The sequence below is a fragment of the Brachyistius frenatus genome, unplaced genomic scaffold (genome assembly GCF_029030835.1).
Source record: "Brachyistius frenatus isolate BFR_SWC_R1_liver_20210118 unplaced genomic scaffold, ASM2903083v1 Contig_535, whole genome shotgun sequence".
Classification (NCBI taxonomy): Eukaryota; Metazoa; Chordata; class Actinopteri; family Embiotocidae; genus Brachyistius; species Brachyistius frenatus.
Genome location: NW_027211134.1, coordinates 70,001 through 83,139, shown reverse-complemented (window position 1 = coordinate 83,139; position 13,139 = coordinate 70,001). Strand labels below are relative to the sequence as shown.

The 13,139-nt window shown below is 42.5% G+C and overlaps 1 protein-coding gene across 1 annotated transcript in view; it reads right to left on the bottom strand.

Annotated features, from left to right (window-relative positions):
- Window positions 1-12,826: 12,826 nt before the first annotated feature.
- Window positions 12,827-13,139, bottom strand: part of LOC138614620 (transmembrane protein 88-like) — a 14,737-nt gene continuing 14,424 nt past the window's right edge. The window contains exon 3 of the mRNA XM_069688156.1: window positions 12,827-13,139. This exon is cut by the window's right edge and continues 1,289 nt beyond it. The gene's annotated coding sequence lies outside the window, so the exon portion shown is untranslated.

Here is a 13,139-nt window from a genome sequence, read left to right as displayed (position 1 = left end):
TGTGTGTGTGTGAGTGTGTGTGTGAGTGTGTGTGTGTGTGTGTGTGAGTGTGTGTGTGTGTGTGTGTGTGTGTGTGTGTGTGTGTGTGTGTGTGTGTGTGTGTGTTTGTGTGTGTGTGTGTGTGTGTGTGTGTGTGTGTGTGTGTGTGTGTGTGTGTGTGTGTGTGTGTGTGTGTGTGTGTGTGTGTGTGTGTGTGTGTGTGTGTGTGTGTGTGTGTGTGTGTGTGTGTGTGTGTGTGTGTGTGTGTGAGTGTGTGAGTTTGTGTGTGTGTGTGTGTGTGTGTGTGTGTGTGTGTGTGTGTGTGTGTGTGTGTGTGTGTGTTTGTGTGTGTGTGTGTGTGTGTGTGTGTGTGTGTGAGTGTGTGTGTGAGTGTGTGTGTGTGTGTGTGTGTGTGTGTGTGTGTGTGTGTGTGTGTGTGTGTGTGTGTGTGCGTGTGTGTGAGTGTGAGTGTGTGTGTGTGAGTGTGTGTGTGTGTGAGTGTGTGTGTGTGTGTGTGCGAGTGTGCGTGTGTGTGAGTATGTGTGTGTGAGTTTGTGTGTGAGTGTGTGTGTGTGAGTGTGTGTGTGTGTGTGTGTGTGTGTGTGTGTGTGTGTGTGTGTGAGTGAGTGTTTGTGTGTGTGTGTGTGTGTGTGTGTGTGTGTGTGTGTGTGTGTGTGTGTGTGTGTGTGTGTGTGTGTGTGTGTGTGTGTGTGTGTGTGTGTGTGTGTGTGTGTGTGTGTGTGTGTGTGTGTGTGTGTGTGTGTGTGTGTGTGTGTGTGTGTGTGTGTGTGTGTGTGTGTGTGTGTGTGTGTGTGTGTGTGTGTGTGTGTGTGTGTGTGTGTGTGTGTGTGTGTGTGCGTGTTTGTGTGTGAGTGTGTGTGTGTGTGTGAGTGTTTGTGTGTGAGTGTGAACATGAAAAAGGAGCCACTTTTTGAATTGGAGCCAAAGAAAACTTTCAGGCTGTTTCCAGAAACGTTTTGAACGTGGAACGACTGAATTCAGTGAAAACCATCATCACAAGTGTTTTTATTATTAATATGATTTATTTAAACAGCTGATGATGTTTCATCATGTCAGCTTTCTGTAAAATACCAAAAGATAGATTCAGAACAAAGCATGCTGGGAAGTCAGCTGATATGTTAATTTTGTTTTGTTAAAAACTGAATTTATGAGTCAACAGTTGATTCATTAAACTCACTTTTCTCTTTCTTTTTTTCTATCCTTGTAAATTCTTTCTGTTTTCTTGATTTTAACACATACAGCTGGTGACAGGAGGAGACGCTGATTCCTTTCAGAGGGTCACAGTCTACAGATGAGAACGACTGTTGTAGATAATTCAATGCATTTATATTTACTGTCCAAGCAGTTGGTTCCCAATAATGTCTGTGTTGTATAAAAGAGAGTTAATGCAGACTGCATCAGATACATCAGCAGCATCAACATGATGGTGGCTTTTATTCTTTCAGTTATGAAGTTGTTTCTCGTTCCATTCTTATCATGCAGAGAAATGCTGATGACGATCCGCTGTGATGCACTCGTCAAGTCTTACACACAAATGAATGTTTTCCTGGAAGGACGAACGACTCATGAAACAGTAATGATGTTGTGATGTCGTCACAACATTGTCGCCACATTTCTCCTCCGGCGTCGTCAGGCTTCATCAGCCGCTGCTTCAAAAACAGAAGTGACTGATGAATCAGCTTCATCATCACAGGCTGACCTCTGACCTCAGAGGGAGACGATGAGCCGCTTGTCGATGCAGCTGATTGGACGTTTTCATTGTAGCTCATCACGTTTAAAACCTGCTTCCACATTGAATATTCACTGGTACAACGATGAGAGGTGGACGTGACGCTCATGTTGGACGTGTCCCCGTCTGGGCTGAAGCTCCAGGAGCTCCGGTTCACATGTTCGCAGCATCGAGCAGAATCCACATGAGAGAAATATGCAGTTATAAAGTGTGTGAGCTGCTGTGACCTGAAACCGATCAATTAACCCTCGTGTTGTCCTCGGGTCAAAATGACCCACAGCTGTGTTCAACCAAGTTCTATTTTATTTCTATATTTTTATATTTTTTGGGATCATTGCTCATCATTCTTTAAAGAAACCCTCACAGCCTCCTTGTCACCAATGATCCCAAAAAATATGAAAATAAAATAGAACTTGGTTGAACACAGCTGCAGGTCATTTTGATCCAAGGACAACACGAGGGTTAATCTGAGCGGGGACGTCAGTCGATCAGCGCTCAGAGCTGCAAGTGTTTCATACCTCTCAGCTTCTTTCATTTATGATCTAGTGTTGAACATCTTTAAAGGATTGGTCTTTAAAAATTGTAGCAAATGCTTCATTTTTTCATCATGTTTGCATTTTTCTCATCAACGTGTTTGATGACACACGTAACTGTCAGTTATTGTGAGTGTTTGAATGAACACTTAAAAATCAAAAGCAGCTGGAAAATGATTCGTTTTCTACTTTTCAGATGACAGATTTGGAGGATGGTGTGGACCCAGTGAAGAATGAACTGTTGGTTCAACAGTATTACAGCCAACAAAAACCAGATTACTCTTTGTTGTTAGTAGATTTGTTTTGTATCAAAGTGAGTTTGTGTTGGAGATAATTTAGGATGAAATGGCCCGACAATCGTCTCTTTAAATTCTCTGCTCTGATGAAGTCTGTCGACGGCGTGAAGCTGCACACAGACGTTTGTAATATTCTTCTGAACGGAGCTGTGAAATTATAAAATGTCCTCGTCACCCTTGAAGCAGTTTTAGGCTCCGTCTCACCATCAGTCTGTCTGCTGTTTGTCTTAAAGGACGTTCAGGTGAGATATAGCGATTGATGCTCATCTCTCAGAACAGTAGTCACAACATGTCCACAAGCATCTTTCAGTTCCTTCAAGGATCCTGAAACCACAAAACAGGGAACTTTAATGTGCAGGTAGATGTGTCGTTTTAAATGTGCACAGAACCAGGAACGCTGCATCCTCCTGCTAAAGTCTCTATGTCAACCAGGTTCACCTCTAGTCTCCATTAACCAGGTTCACCTCTCTAGTCTCTGTCAACCAGGTTCACCTCTCTAGTCTCTGTTAACCAGGTTCACCTCTAGTCTCCATTAACCAGGTTCACCTCTCTAGTCTCTGTTAACCAGACTCACCTCTCTAGTCTCTGTTTGAAACAGTGATCAAAGTCTCCAAATATTCCACTCTAATTTCCATTTCCATATAACATCTAAATATATAATAATATATAGAAGAAAAATCCCCTGTTGTTCCTGTCGTTGGTTATCTCCTTCTTACCCAGACAGTTTTCAGACTAAACACATACATCACGTACGCTGCAAACATTCCCATCTAGATCTAAACGTCAGAGCTCCGAGTGGAACCGGCACCGAGACAAACTGAAGATAAAGATATAGACTGATAGTATCAGGAGCATCCCATAATCACATGGTGGTACATCCCAGCAGGCCTGCACGAAGATCACAAGATCCAAAGAAAACACAGAGAAAACTACAACCTCAGAACAACAGCGAGCTTCATTGAAATAGAAGTTAGAAATATTCCTACAATTTATCTGAAAATGACAATTAGTGGACGTGTTTTGTGGTTTTGGATGAAATCAGACTTTCATCATCAGCATGTATGAATAAGCAGACATATCCCATAATAAATAAGTCAATTCCATCCGTATTAAATGTTCCTGTTGGTGTGTGTTCAGTCTGGTGATATGAAATATTAAAATGTGCACAAATAGTTCAATGTTGTTGTTGTTGTTGTCGTTGTTGTTGGCAGCAGTCTGAGTTTATGACCTCAGATCCGTGAGGATGAGTCATGAAGGTCGTCTGGATTCAGTGTGTCTCAGCTTTTTATCTTCTGTGTTTTGCTCTCAGACGTGTGCTCAGGTTGGAGATGAAACCGAACCTCCGGCCGCCGAGCTTCTTCTTCTTCTCCTTTTCTCTCCTTCCTGGAGGTTGGAGGTTTGATGAAGAGCTCAGCAGAGAAGCAGATGATCTGAACACTGTTCACTCACTTTAATGTGTCATTTCAAGTTTGTCCTTGTGAAGCAGTGTTTCCCAAACGATGACCTTAACAGCTGATAGAAAGGAACTGAAATGAAAAAGGCTGAATGCTTCCTGTCATTGTGTTCGCAGGTTTCTCAGACTGTTGCTCTCTGGGCTGGAAATGTGCTCGGTTAGATCAGAAAGATCACGTCATCATCGAGCTGCAGCCGGGAGGTGGTTAGCGAAGCTTTAGACCACGAGCTGGGAGCAAACAGGCTAGCTGTTCCCCCCTGTTTACAGTCTTTATGCTAAGCTACGCTAACTAGCTTAATGCACAGATGTGTGAGTGGTTCTGATCTTCACATGTGACTGTTAGCATGAAAGCAAATAACCCTCTTCCATTTTATTTATTCTTTTTAAAAGAAATTATGGAGATCCTCTTTGAGTGACAGGTTTAATCAGTCGGCTCTCAGGGTTCATAAACACTTTTGATGTTCAACATTATCTGACAGCACATCTGAACTTTGGATCCACCAGAACCCAGAAGTTAAACCTCTGCAGGTCGTTTACAACATGATGTCACATGATGTCACATGATATCACACATGATGTCACACATGATGTCACACATGATGTCACATGATGTCACATGATGTCACACATGATGTCACACATGATGTCACACATCATGTCACATGATGTCACACATGATGTCACACATGATGTCACACATGATGTCACATGATGTCACACATGATGTGGTGTGAGTCGGAGCCGTCCAGGTGTGGACGGTGGTCATACCTCATGGAGCGATGTGAGGTTTTCTCTCATATTCAGGGGGATTGTTTCAGTTCCAGGTGAAGAACTCTGTCTTCTCTCGGAGGGACGTGTTCATCATGAACATGATGTCACACATGATCATGAACGTGTGTGTCTGTGTGTGTGTGTTATAGCTCTGTCCTGCAGAGTATGATTCTTCTTGTAAACACACACACATTCTCTCTCACTCACACAGTGAGGTGTTGTGTTTCTTTAAAAGGATCAGAAAGTTATAATTTCTGCCTGCAGACATGAACTCTGATTCTGGTGTGTAAATATCACAGGTTATTTTTTCACAGATAAAAATGATGAATGTAGAAAAGCAGTTCCAGTTCAGCCTGTTTGTGTCACATGATTGTGTGTGTGGCAGCAGGTGACACACACATGTCCCAACAGGCCCGTTAATGTCAGAGTGGATTACAGGTTCTGGACCTGCTGTGGTACCGGTGATCCGGTATCACATTCACCACCTTCTTATAATGATGTTTATAACTTGTCAATGATTTTGAGACACATTTGAATGATGCAGACCTTTATTTTGGTAATAAGCGACATGCAAAATGTAGTCCGCACACCAGGGGGCGGTGTGGAGAGATTTAACAATCTGATGGCCAATGATGTGCATTATTACAATAAACAACGTTGTTATGGGAGAACTGAAGCCCTTTAGTCATGCAAAGTATTCACATGTCCATATCCAAAAATAACTTCACAATTACAGGATTCTTCCTTTAACTCGGTCAGACTATAGATTTCACATGTGTAACACTAAGGAAGGAATTTATGATTTGCCTTTTATTTAGGTTTTTAAGAGAGAATTTACATTTATGTTAGGAGGCATTAAAGTGACCACAGAACTGAGCCGGTCTGTCGTGTTGCAGCATCTAAACCGGATCCTGTCGTGTGGAGACGGTGGCTCGCAGGTTGTCCAGGGATGTGAAACAGGAACACAGACAGCTGGAGGGGAGGATGATGTCGTATTAACAGTCTCAGTGGACTCAGGACAGTCCAGGACAGAACAGGTCAGAACCGCACGTCTGACTGCTGCATTTATGTGTGAGAAAGTTTTCTGATGTCTTCTGACCCTCTGATTGATTCTTGGAGCTGCTGCAAAACCTCATTTAGAAACTCCTGCAGTCGCTTCGACTGCTGGCACCAGAAGTTTCACCTTTCATCTTCTGCGGCATCGATGATGAGGATGATGGCGGGGATGTGTGCCCACATGGCCCTCATGGCAGATAATCTGTGTTCTCCAGATGTTTGCAGACTCAGAGAAGACTGAACAGATTACAGGAAGATACTGGCCTCCTGTTTCTCTCCTCCTGTCTGACCTTTCCCTCTTCTCAGCTTCATTCCCAATTTACACCTTCACCTCCTGGTCTCGGACACCCATCAGCCGCCTCCTCTTCATCAGTCTTTCTCTTTCATCCGGCCCTGAGGGAGTCCGAGGAAAAATAACATTTTTATACTGTCGTTTTTTTCTGCCGATCAATGAGCTTTGGGACGCTCGAATAAACAAGTAGACAAACAGGATAAATACAGTTTTAATGGAATTTGATGTTTATATTTTCATTGTAGTTTTTATTTCCAGATGTGTCCTAAACTTTTTTTAATCTTTGTTTTAGCAGCATCTCAAAACATTTTTTGTAGGAAAACTTTTCTTCTTTTTTGCATTTTAATTTGATAACAATATGAATATTTGTCTTTAAAACACTTATCAAAACAAAGTTGCAAAGTGCGTAGAAACATATAAAGACCCAGAAATAAGAGAATAAAAGAGAGTGCAGAGCTTCACCACCGCTAACAGTCTACTTCTCTGATAATCTAACAACGCTTGTAAACTCTGTGCTCCATAATGCTGTATTGAGTTGGAGTCTGTGAATCCCAGAAGAGTCGTCGTATTTCTAGTCGATGACTTGTTACTATTGAACTTCATTTACTGGATTTTAAAATACAATAAAAGAGATAATTCACCTGAAAACAAAACCTCCTTTGTGGAGTTAATTAAAAAAGGGCAAAATCTATAGAGAATACAAACTATAAATAAGATGAAAGGAGGAGAAGCAGTGCAATAAAAATCTGTTTTAATCTAAGATGTAAAAGAAGCCTCTGACTCTGACTGTCATATTTCCTCAGGCAGGATGTGTCCGTCTGTTATCAGTCTGTGACCAACCGTCAGACGACCTGCTGACGGGTCTGAAGGTAACAGCGGGGTCACGGGGTCAGGAGATGTGAAATAACATGAGGAGTACAAGTACCGTGTGTCATCATCACGTGGTGCAGCTGAACGGGACCAAAGCAACGCTTCTGTTGGACATTTTTCTCAAACTGCAGCTGCTCTGTCAGGATGCTCCATGGAGTGGATAGAAAAGTGAAGCCTTCAGCTGCAATACCAGCGAGTGCCACTAGAGGTCGGCTCCAAAAAGCCTCCGGCTCCATAGACTCCCATTCAACTTCTCTCATCAAATCCAAAGTGAATCAAATGTGTCCATCAGTTATCTCGGTGTTGTTAGCTAAAGTCACTCCTTCTTATTAGTTTTCTGGAGGTCCATCTGAAAATAATCCCTCATTCATTAGAAAAGAAGATTCAAGAAGACCTGTTTTTGGGGGCGTGTCTGTTTGATTGGTTGAGACGACGAGCAGCAGGTCTGAACTGTGTTCATCCTCTCACATTGTGAAAGTGTTCACTCCTCAGTGTTTAGGCATGCTTCACTTTCCACCTGCAGTACAACAACAGCACTCCTGCAGACTTCATTCACCACCCACACATGCAACACAGGAGCTGAAACAAACAAACAGCCCAGCAGACAATTATATGACTGACTATGAGATGCAGTTTGTTTCTGTTCTCTGCAGTGATTTAATGTGATTTAAACGACGTGGTGGATCACAGCCGAACTGATAACGATAAAACTTCTCATTCTGTCAGTAAGATTCACTCAGCTGTTTAGGAACAGAGGAAGGACATGTGACATTTACAAGTTCATTTTAAACGTGTTATCTTACTGTCCAGTTCGCTCGAAGGTTGGCATGAAGTTTCTGCTTCGTAACCAACAGTTCTTCATCCACGGCTGCTGTTATTAAAGAGTCTGCCTGAGGACAGACGGGAGGCAGAAACATGTTGAAGAAGGAAGATGAAAAGAAACCGACTCAGACGTCCTACAAACTGTTGAAGTCTAATTCAGAGATTAACAAAATAGACATCCAATTAAATTCAAAACACAAGATTATAAAATGTCAGACTGGATGCAGACGCGTTAACGTTGGTGATGTTTGTAGGTCAGATGTTCAGGTAGTTTCCAGTCTGATCAGCTGTCAAACTGAATCATTTATCCACACAAACACATTGATAGTGTGGCTAAATATTCAGTGGAATTAAAACCATCATGTCAGATGTCAGACGGTCACAGACCGTCCTCAGCTGGAGATGGAAGCCAGAGTGGTTTTCAGTAGGATCAGAGCAGTGATCTTAAAGGAGCTCTTTTTTGTTAGCATGAAATAATTGCAGTTTGTCTATAATATATTTAACAGGTTGTGTATAAATGAAGGAGACGTGTTTCTCTTCCAGCTGCAGCCAGCAGGATTAACATCCAGACGGCAGTATGTGATGGAGGGAAACACAAAAACTTCAGTTAACAGCTGACCGAGTGCACCGACGATTCATCCTCAACCTGCAGCGCTCTGAGAGCTCTTCACGCTGGAAACAGCTGCATTCATGAGGCGTTTCATTGTCCTCTAAAAAACAAATGCAAGTGTTTCAATAAAAAAAACTTTGACGCAGTTATACAAATCTGATTAAACACTTATAGGATGTGTAAAGTGTAAATAAAAATGCCTCTGTGCTTACTAACAATTCACTTTGATAATACATTTATATTTAGCACATTAAAATCTGCATGTCCCATTGTTTCCACAGATAAAAGGCCTTCTTGTCACTGTGATGGATTATTCATTAGTGTTTGAGTCTGTGCTCACCGGAGGGCTCGATCAGAGCTTTATAATCTCCCAGCAGCAGCAGCTCCTCTGTCAGAGCAGGATGTCTCGATGCGAAGACGCACAAGGAACCCCTCTGAGACACCACCTTATCACCAGCTGTCAATCAAACTGCCACCATCTGAATGGGAACGTCTCAGTCGCTGTTGAAGCAGCGGTGCAGTCGCTGAATGAGAGGAAGCATGATCTGAAAGGAACCGTTGGATGAAGACTGATATCACACTCACTGTCCACTGAGAGATTAACATTAAGATTTAGAGAAGGGAAAATATCTAACACATATTCAACACCTCAAAAGCTCTCTGATTATTGTTCTATTTGTTAAATCTGGTTCTGTTAAACCTTTAAATAGAGCCAGGCTAGCTGTTCGCTAAGCTAACTTCTACCGAGTCCAGCTTTGTGATAACACACGGACAAGAGTTACATCAGTCATCTCTCTGTTTTTATAATGTTTAAAGACTCTTTTAAAATGAGCTTCAATAAAATGACAAAGTTCCAGATTTGAATGTATTAATGTTAGTGAGTTGATGTCTGCTGTCATCACAATTATAGGAGCGGTTTGGAGCAGGAAGTGACCATATTTGGACGAGCTGGGGAGGAGTGAGCGACGATACTAAGCCCCGCCCACCGATAGCTGTAACCTGACTGCACCACAGGCCTGTCAATCAAACAGACACGCCCCCAAAAACAGGTCTTCTTGAATCTTCTTTTCTAATGAATGAGGGATTATTTTCAGATGGACCTCCAGAAAACTAAGAAGAAGGAGTGACTTTAGCTAACAACACCGAGATAACTGATGGACACATTTTATTCACTTTGGATTTGATGAGAGAAGTTGAATGGGAGTCTATGGAGCCGGAGGCTTTTTGGAGCCGACCTCTAGTGGCACTCGCTGGTATTGCAGCTGAAGACACTTCTGGATCAGAACTATTTTACAGACCTGAAGCTACAAACTCTTTTAGAAACAGTCTGAGGTCTGAATTCTTTTCATGAAGGTATTTGTTTTTTAGTATTTCAGAGGTGGACTGTCAATTAAAATAATACAAATGTTTAAACAGCAAATTTGAAATGTACAAAGTAAAAATATGAGCAATAAAAAAGAAAAGGAGGAGGAACAGAGAGTTACAGCCGATCGTAGAAGTGGTTGAATGGGATGGTTAACATGTTGAGAGCTGTAATAGTCTGAGGCTGAGTGTGTGTGAGAGGATAAGAGGAGGATGGACGAGACTCAGGACGCTTCATCTCCACAAGAGTGTTTCAGCCAGCAGAGACAGAGGAAGAGGACAGACAGTCACTCTGATGGCAGCTAATCTAATCGGTTTTTATTCCCTCTCAATGTGTTGTCCTTTGGATTTAAAATGTTAATAAGTTTCCATTAGATGTGTTGTGGCCGGTTTGAGGAGCGTTGAGTGATCGTGAGCTCAGTTTATGATGCAGGATTCTCGTGTAGCAGGCTGCTTCCCATCTCAGTGGGTTAGCATGCTAACGCTAATTAGACCTACACTGCAGAAACTGATGGATTCAGCTCAGCAAGAAGCTAATCAGGAACTAAAGACCAGTTCAGTTGTCACATTTTACGAACATCTGCAACACGTTTGATGGCGGGAGACAGAATTAAACTAGAATTAGCGTCTGGTGGTTTTATTCCTGTTGGTTTCATCTGTTCAGAAACAAAGATTTACATGTTTCCATCAACAGGTCACATGAAGATCTGTCTTCAAAATACTGAACTGTTCCTTTAAAATCCTCCTTCGAGCATCAGCTCCTGTTGTTACTCTGTTCTGGTTGGACCGCTCAGACTGGACGGAAGCTGCTCCCAGATCAGCCAGCTGATAGTAATTGTTGCTGCTTCATCAGCAGCAGGATGTTCAGAGAAGATACAGAACCTATGAAAATGTGTGGACACACACACACACACACACACACACACACACACACACACACACACACACACACACACACACACACACACACACACACACACACACACACACACACACACACACACACACACACACACACACACACACACACACACACACACACACACACACACACACACACACACACACACACACACACACACACACACACACACACACACACACACACACACACACACACACACACACACACACACACACACACACACACACACACACACACACACACACACACACACACACACACACACACACACACACACACACACACACACACACACACACACACACACACACACACACACACACACACACACACACACACACACACACACACACACACACACACACACACACACACACACACACACACACACACACACACACACACACACACACACACACACACACACACACACACACTGTCCCTGCTCTTCAGTCCAGACATCAGTCACCTGTAACGAGGTTATTATCAGTTGAAGCTGCAGGTTTGATGAACGCATTTGAAGGATTCTCGTTTGGATTCAGTGAATATTTGCATTATAACCATCAGCAGCTGCTGAACACCATTTAGCAGAGAATAAACCACAACCTTCACTTCCTGTTTATTAGAGGACGTCTTCACTGTTCACACATCCTGAAACACTTTAAAATGTTCAAGATTATTTACATACAGCTCCTGAATCTGTTGGATTTAATAAAAAGGGCTGCGAGTGCCGTTGAAATGAACACGAACAACCGTTAAAACTGAGAATCCTTGTTTCTGCTGGAATCCATTGTTGTGATGAACAGAACCAGAACAATGAGATGTTATGAGCTCTGATGAACAGAACCAGAACAGCCTCAGCGGTGCAAACAAAAGGAAAAAAACAGGAAACATGCAGAGGACGACTTTAAAGGTCACGAGTTTCCCACTGAAAGGACAACGTGAACTAAAGCATGGGTCAGGTTACAGGCACAACTGGGATTCGAGCACCGACTGTTTCTAAAAGAGTTCGTAGCTTCAGGTCTGTAAAATGGTTCCGATCCAGAAGTGTCTTCAGCTGCAATACCAGCGAGTGCCACTAGAGGTCGGCTCCAAAAAGCCTCCGGCTCCATAGACTCCCATTCAACTTCTCTCATCAAATCCAAAGTGAATAAAATGTGTCCATCAGTTCTCTCGGTGTTGTTAGCTAAAGTCACTCCTTCTTATTAGTTTTCTGGAGGTCCATCTGAAAATAATCCCTCATTCATTAGAAAAGAAGATTCAAGAAGACCTGTTTTGGGGGGGCGTGTCTGTTTGATTGACAGGCCTGTGGTGCAGTCAGGTTACAGCTATCGGTGGGCGGGACGTAGCATCGTCAGGTTTCCAATCAGATCGGTCAGATCCACCGCTGGCTCCTCCCCCAGCTCGTCCAAATATGGTCACTTCCTGCTCCGAACCACTCCGAACTAGCAAAGATGGTGACGGACAGAATCTGAACTGGAGGATTCATAACGTTCACAAACCAACGATGACCTCACTGATGGATGATGACATCACTGATGGTTGATGACCTCACTGATGGTTGGTGACATCACTGATGGTTGATGACATCACTGATGCTAATGTTAGCAGATGATAACCAGCCTCTACTTTTCACTGTATAAATGGAGTGGATTTCACTGGCTGCTATAAAACCATGAAACCATGAAAATATATTTGATACCAGCCCTGACCTTTCTGTTTAATGTGTTTTTTAGATAAGAATCACATTCTTCAGATATAAAGACACAACAAGACCATCCTGCTGTCAAAGCACAGGTCATCCCTGCAGGCTGCAGGACGGTGATGATGCATCTGTTAAAATATGATCAATGCATTAATAGAGATGTTCCATCATCAGGACAGATCAGACAACCATCTATCTTTCCTTTAATTATCTCATGTACTCATTTGTACAGCAGAAAAGTGAGCAGATGAACTGAGGTCTGTTTCTTTCCGAGTAAGCGAGGTCATCGTACCCTCGTAGTTTTCCTGCGTATGTGTCTGAGAGTCAGAAGTGAAGGTTACGTCATCAAATCTTCTTTTTTAACCCTCAGAAACGGGTCACAGCACAAAAGAGACGAGAAAATGAAGTGTCCTCTTTTTATTGACGGAAGGTCAGAACATTTTGTTTTGTTGAAAACACTGAACTGAAAAGATGACAAAGACACCTCGATGAGGCGGCAGTCTTCCTCAAATCATTTCAGGTGCATTTACTGGAACAACAGGTGAAAATAAAGATGAACACACCTCATTCTGCAGCTCTGAAAAACACTGGAATCAACAGTTCTATTATCCGGACGTTAACACAGAAAACACAAATAAATATCTTGAAATAAAACATGACTGATAACGGTGGACATGCTGTGATGAAATATGACTCGGTAATTCTTTGTTCTGAG